Source organism: Salmo trutta, unplaced genomic scaffold, assembly GCF_901001165.1.
Source record: "Salmo trutta unplaced genomic scaffold, fSalTru1.1, whole genome shotgun sequence".
Taxonomy (NCBI): domain Eukaryota; kingdom Metazoa; phylum Chordata; class Actinopteri; order Salmoniformes; family Salmonidae; genus Salmo; species Salmo trutta.
Window position 1 is genome coordinate 7,501 of NW_021822572.1, and position 7,749 is coordinate 15,249.

Consider the following 7,749-nt stretch of genomic DNA (forward strand, 5'->3'; position numbering starts at 1 on the left):
CAAACTTGTACACATTGTAAATATAAAATATAAAACAGTATTCAGAACGTGACCTATCCCTTGCATCACATTTTCATACTGGGAAGACCTGACGTTCGCGATCTCCCCCTATCTGCAAGCGGGGGGCCAATCACAAACACGCCTTATTGTCATCGGAGTTGAACCAACCAATGAGAATGCTTGAACATTAATACACATTTCTTTAGAGGCAAGTGGAAACATAACCAACCTTTGTTACATTCTCCCCTGCTGAATTACACTTGCACACTATAAAGAAACAAAATGAGGTATGCAATACCTTGCAATACATGTCACCAAATATTCCAGTGCAAAGACTATTCTCTAAAGAGAATTATTGGAATTCAAAAATGGGGTCTCTTGATAGTTAAAAATAATAATAATACAGACTTGGATTCTAATCCTACACCTGACAGGTATTCTAATGAATTCTGTATGAAAAACCCCTCTGTGTCTGCATTAGTCTCTATGAGTCTCACTGGGGCGTTTCCTAACCCGACCAGACCCCTGACCTGACAGGTATTCTAATGAATTCTGTATGAAAAACCCCTCTGTGTCTGCATTAGTCTCTATGAGTCTCACTGGGGCGTTTCCTAACCCGACCAGCCCCCTGACCTGACAGGTATTCTAATGAATTCTGTATGAAAAACCCCTCTGTGTCTGCATTAGTCTCTATGAGTCCTCACTGGGGGCGTTTCCTAACCCGACCAGTCCCTGACCTGACAGGCCTAACAGCGTTATTACGTTTAACCTGTTCACCTACATATATATATGTTATCTATATAGATATATATATATGTGTTCTATATCTATGGACGCGACCCAGTCCATCGTTCTTTGTGTTCTGTATCTATGGACGCGACCCAGTCGTTCGTTCTTTGTGTTCTGTATCTATGGACCCAGTCCTTCGTTCTTTGTGTTCTGTATCTATGGACGCGACCCAGTCCTTCGTTCTTTGTGTTCTGTATCTATGGACGCGACCCAGTCCTTCGTTCTTTGTGTTCTGTATCTATGGACGCGACCCAGTCCTTCGTTCTTTGTGTTCTGTATCTATGGACGCGACCCAGTCCTTCGTTCTTTGTGTTCTGTATCTATGGACGCGACCCAGTCCTTCGTTCTTTGTGTTCTGTATCTATGGACGCGACCCAGTCCTTCATTCTTTGTGTTCTGTATCTATGGGTGCGACCCAGTCCTTCGTTCTTTGTGTTCTGTATCTATGGACCCAGTCCTTCGTTCTTTGTGTTCTGTATCTACGGACCCAGTCCTTCGTTCTTTGTGTTCTGTATCTACGGACCCAGTCCTTCGTTCTTTGTGTTCTGTATCTATAGACGCGACCCAGTCCTTCGTTCTTTGTGTTCTGTATCTATGGACGCGACCCAGTCGTTTGTTCTAAATGTTCCATCGCCGTACTGGCTGGCAGCGTCCTTATCCCCTTGCTTGCTAACTAGCCAACTACGGCTAATTTACAGTCGCGTCAAAAAATACCAGCCAGAATAACAGTAAAAAGTAGCTGCGTTTTGTTGAAGCTGTTTTTTCTAGTGACTTTTTATTTGGATGCAGCCGTAACACTGAGCTAATGAGGCGCGATTTCACCTGACATAGAACGTGTGTTCCCTCCTTAGGACACTGTTCACAACGAGCTGGTAATAATAATATAACAATAACACAGCAACAACAATATATAACTTCAAACTGAAGCTGGAAAGAAGCTGCAAACAAGATGCACTTCGTTTCGTTTGACCTTTTTCAATGTACATTTCTTTGTATATATATATATATATGTGTGTGTATGTGTGTGTGTGTGTGTGTGTGTGTGTGTGTGTGTGTGTGTGTGTGTGTGTATATGTATGTATATATATATATATATATATATATGTGTGTATATGTATTTATGAATATACACTGCTCAAAAAAATAAAGGGAACACTTAAACAACACAATGTAACTCCAAGTCAATCACACTTCTGTGAAATCAAACTGTCCACTTAGGAAGCAACACTGATTGACAATAAATTTCACATGCTGTTGTGCAAATGGAATAGACAACAGGTGGAAATTATAGGCAATTAGCAAGACACCCCCAATAAAGGAGTGGGTCTGCAGGTGGGGACCACAGACCACTTCTCAGTTCCTATGCTTCCTGGCTGATGTTTTGGTCACTTTGAATGCTGTCGGTGCTTTCACTCTAGTGGTAGCATGAGACGGAGTCTACAACCCACACAAGTGGCTCAGGTAGTGCAGCTCATCCAGGATGGCACATCAATGCGAGCTGTGGCAAGAAGGTTTGCTGTGTCTGTCAGCGTAGTGTCCAGAGCATGGAGGCGCTACCAGGAGACAGGCCAGTACATCAGGAGACGTGGAGGAGGCCGTAGGAGGGCAACAACCCAGCAGCAGGACCGCTACCCTCCGCCTTTGTGCAAGGAGGAGCAGGAGAAGCACTGCCAGAGCTCTGCAAAATGACCTCCAGCAGGTCACAAATGTGCATGTGTCTGCTCAAACGGTCAGAAACAGACTCCATGAGGGTGGTATGAGGGCCCGACGTCCACAGGTGGGGGTTGTGCTTACAGCCCAACACCGTGCAGGACGTTTGGCATTTGCCAGAGAACACCAAGATTGGCAAATTCGCCACTGGCGCCCTGTGCTCTTCACAGATGAAAGCAGGTTCACACTGAGCACGTGACAGACGTGACAGAGTCTGGAGACGCCGTGGAGAACGTTCTGCTGCCTGCAACATCCTCCAGCATGACCGGTTTGGCGGTGGGTCAGTCATGGTGTGGGGTGGCATTTCTTTGGGGGGCCGCACAGCCCTCCATGTGCTCGCCAGAGGTAGCCTGACTGCCATTAGGTACCGAGATGAGATCCTCAGACCCCTTGTGAGACCATATGCTGGTGCGGTTGGCCCTGGGTTCCTCCTCTTGCAAGACAATGCTAGACCTCATGTGGCTGGAGTGTGTCAGCAGTTCCTGCAAGAGGAAGGCATTGATGCTATGGACTGGCCCGCCTGTTCCCCAGACCTGAATCCAATTGAGCACATCTGGGACATCATGTCTCGCTCCATCCACCAACGCCACGTTGCACCACAGACTGTCCAGGAGTTGGTGGATGCTTTAGTCCAGGTCTGGGAGGAGATCCCTCAGGAGACCATCCACCACCTCATCAGGAGCATGCCCAGGCATTGTAGGGAGGTCATACAGGCACGTGGAGGCCACACACACTACTGAGCCTCATTTTGACTTGTTTTAAGGACATTACATCAAATTTGGATCAGCCTGTAGTGTGGTTTTCCACTTTCATTTTGAGTGTGACTCCAAATCCAGACCTCCATGGGTTGATAAATTGGATTTCCATTGATTATTTTGGTGTGATTTTGTTGTCAACACATTCAACTATGTAAAGAAAAAAGTATTTAATAAGATTATTTCTTTCATTCAGATCTAGGATGTGTTGTTTGTGTTCCCTTTATTTTTTTGAGCAGTATATGTATATAGATATGTGTATATATATATATATATATATATCTATATATATATAGATATATATCTCCATAAAAGTTATACCAGCTGATTTAATGATTTTGACTGGCTGAGAAACGCTACATGCCTCTCGTCCCGACCCCGAGTCCCGAGTCCCGACCCCGAGTACCGACCCCGAGTACCGACCCCGACCCCGACACAAACAATGTAGCAAATGTCGGAGAGACGGACAGCAAGGTTTATTACAAATCTCTGCTGTTGAAAACTAAATGTTAGTCTAAAAGAAATATGAGATAATGTCTAGATGCTTTTTATAGTGGAGATCAAGTTTATAAATTGCCTGGCAGGGCTGATTAGACAGTGGATTGTGCACAGTCAGATGGAACAGAGTAAATATTCATTTTAACACTATAGATTTAGCTGGTGGTAACTTGTGGAATAGACACCAGCTGGAATGCGGTTTTAACCAATCAGCATTCAGGATTTGACCCACCTGTTGTATACATTTCTCCAGCCCCATTCTTCAGTTTATTAGCAAAACGCTTTATTGTTTCAGCTGCAGATTCCTATCCAAGATTTAATCAGCAACTAAATGGCCACTCTGATGCAAGGAATGTCCAGAATATTTTGGTGTCTCATTCCCTATGCTGGTGAAGACAGTTATCCTCCATGTTGGATCTAATATCTCTAGTAATAAAACAGTTATCCTCCATGTTGGATCTAATATCTCTGGTAATAAAAGTTATCCTCCATGTTGGATCTAATATCTCTAGTAATAAAATAGTTATCCTCCATGTTGGATCTAATATCTCTAGTAATAAAACAGTTATCCTCCATGTTGGATCTAATATCTCTAGTAATAAAACAGTTATCCTCCATGTTGGATCTAATATCTCTAGTAATAAAACAGTTGTCCTCCATGTTGGATCTAATATCTCTAGTAGTAAAACAGTTATCCTCCATGTTGGATCTAATATCTCTAGTAGTAAAACAGTTATCCTCCATGTTGGATCTAATATCTCTAGTAATAAAACAGTTATCCTCCATGTTGGATCTAATATCTCTAGTAATAAAACATACTCGATGTTGGATCTAATATCTCTAGTAATAAAACAGTTATCCTCCATGTTGGATCTAATATCTCTGGTAATAAAACAGTTATACTCCATGTTGGATCTAATATCTCTAGTAATAAAACAGTTATCCTCCATGTTGGATCTAATATCTCTAGTAATAAAACATACTCCATGTTGGATCTAATATCTCTAGTAATAAAACAGTTATCCTCCATGTTGGATCTAATATCTCTAGTAATAAAACAGTTATCCTCCATGTTGGATCTAATATCTCTAGTAATAAAACAGTTATCCTCCATGTTGGATCTAATATCTCTAGTAATAAAACAGTTATCCTCCATGTTGGATCTAATATCTCTAGTAATAAAACAGTTGTCCTCCATGTTGGATCTAATATCTCTAGTAGTAAAACAGTTATCCTCCATGTTGGATCTAATATCTCTAGTAGTAAAACAGTTATCCTCCATGTTGGATCTAATATCTCTAGTAATAAAACAGTTATCCTCCATGTTGGATCTAATATCTCTAGTAATAAAACATACTCCATGTTGGATCTAATATCTCTAGTAATAAAACAGTTATCCTCCATGTTGGATCTAATATCTCTGGTAATAAAACAGTTATACTCCATGTTGGATCTAATATCTCTAGTAATAAAACAGTTATCCTCCATGTTGGATCTAATATCTCTAGTAATAAAACATACTCCATGTTGGATCTAATATCTCTAGTAATAAAACAGTTATCCTCCATGTTGGATCTAATATCTCTGGTAATAAAACAGTTATCCTCCATGTTGGATCTAATATCTCTAGTAATAAAACATACTCCATGTTGGATCTAATATCTCTGGTAATAAAACAGTTATCCTCCATGTTGGATCTAATATCTCTAGTAGTAAAACAGTTATCCTCCATGTTGGATCTAATATCTCTAGTAATAAAACAGTTATCCTCCATGTTGGATCTAATATCTCTAGTAGTAAAACAGTTATCCTCCATGTTGGATCTAATATCTCTAGTAGTAAACAGTTATCCTCCATGTTGGATCTAATATCTCTAGTAGTACAAACAGTTATCCTCCATGTTGGATCTAATATCTCTAGTAATAAAACAGTTATCCTCCATGTTGGATCTAATATCTCTAGTAGTAAAACAGTTATCCTCCATCTAATATCTCTAGTAGTAAAACAGTTATCCTCCATGTTGGATCTAATATCTCTAGTAATAAAACAGTTATCCTCCATGTTGGATCTAATATCTCTAGTAATAAAACAGTTATCCTCCATGTTGGATCTAATATCTCTAGTAGTAAAACAGTATCCTCCATGTTGGATCATCATCATCAGGATTATGTTGACAATTAGATACTGTACGACTGTGGAGTTTAACAGCGGTGCGTGAAGACTCCATCTTTCATGTTTTTTTTCTTCAGAGATGTTAAGATAACGAGAGAGATGCCTTATTAAGATAACGAGAGAGATGCCTTATTAAGATAACGAGAGAGATGCCTTAATAAGATAACGAGAGAGATGCCTTATTAAGATAACGATAGAGATGCCTTATTAAGATAACGAGAGAGATGCCTTATTAAGATAACGAGAGAGATGCCTTATTAAGATAACGAGAGAGAAGCCTTATTAAGATAACGAGAGAGATGCCTTATTAAGATAACGAGAGAGATGCCTTATTAAGATAACGAGAGAGATGCCTTATTAAGATAACGAGAGAGAAGCCTTATTAAGATAACGAGAGAGATGCCTTATTAAGATAACGAGAGAGTTGCCTTATTAAGATAACGAGAGAGATGCCTTATTAAGATAACGAGAGAGATGCCTTATTAAGATAACGAGAGAGATGCCTTATTAAGATAACGAGAGAGAAGCCTTATTAAGATAACGAGAGAGATGCCTTATTAAGATAACGAGAGAGATGCCTTATTAAGATAACGAGAGAGATGCCTTATTAAGATAACGAGAGAGATGCCTTATTAAGATAACGAGAGAGATGCCTTATTAAGATAACGAGAGACTGAGATCGCAATAGAAGGTCATGAGTTAACCATCTGTCTTGACTTTGTCGTTCACACAGGAGAGACACGTGACTATCGTGAATCCTCTGGGGAACCTCAACAACCTCATGATGCTGACGAGGCAGAGAAGAGTCTCTCCAGATCAAAACGCCTCAAGAAAAAACAGTGGAGACCCACAAGGAAACGAATTCACTTCTGTTCTGACTGCGGGAAAGGTTACAAATATTCATCAGCTCTTAAAAAACACCAGAGATTCCACACCGGAGAGAAACTATACCACTGCTCAGACTGTGGGAGGAGGTTTACTTCCTCAGTCGGAATGCAATTACATCAGAGAACCCACACTGGAGAGAAACCATACCACTGCTCAGAATGCGGGATGGGTTTTACTACCTCATGTAGACTGATATCACACCAGAGAATACACACTGGAGAGAAACCGTATCACTGCTCTGACTGTGGGATGAGTTTTACTACCTCAGGTGGAATGATATCACACCAGAGAGTACACAATGAGAAGAGTTTTGCTGCCCGGGCAGCCCTGGCTACACACAAACGAATCCACACTAAGGAGAAACCGTTTCACTGCTCCGACTGTGGAATGAGCTATATTACCTTCAGCGGCCTGAAAACACACCAGTCTAAACATACCGGAGAGAAACCGTATAGCTGTGATGTATGTGGGGATAGTTTTTCTCTCTCCACAACTCTATCTATACATAAACGAACACACACAGGTGAGAAACCGTACCACTGCCCTGACTGTGGAATTAGCTTTTCTGCTTCAAGTGGCCTGAGAAGACACCAGAGAAAACATACAGGAGAGAAACCTTACAGCTGTGATCAGTGTGGGAAGGGTTTTCTTCGATCAGACTCCCTGGCAAAACACAAGGCAAGAGTCACAGAGTGTGGAATGACATCTGTGGATTAGGTGAAAGAGGGGGTTGAGGTCAGGAGGTCAGGAGGTCAGGTCAGATCCCCTGAAGGGAGTAATAAGGGTTTAGTATCCTGTTACCCTCTTCCTGTTGAACCAGAAGATGTAAGGATTGGAGAGAAGGAGAAGTGTCCAAAGTGGGGTGTATATATTCTTGTGATGGTGAGAACATGTTTTGTCCTGAATTTACAGCTGTAACGACCCTTTGGGAATAATT

General features: G+C 41.1%; 1 long non-coding RNA gene across 1 annotated transcript in view; it reads left to right on the top strand.

The window, feature by feature from the left end:
* The window catches only part of LOC115182704 (uncharacterized), an 8,465-nt gene extending 979 nt beyond the window's left edge, over positions 1-7,486 (top strand). Inside the window, exon 2 of the long non-coding RNA XR_003873839.1 lies at positions 6,658-7,486. This is a non-coding gene — a long non-coding RNA (uncharacterized LOC115182704). The remainder of the gene's footprint in view (positions 1-6,657) is intronic.
* Positions 7,487-7,749: the final 263 nt, after the last annotated feature.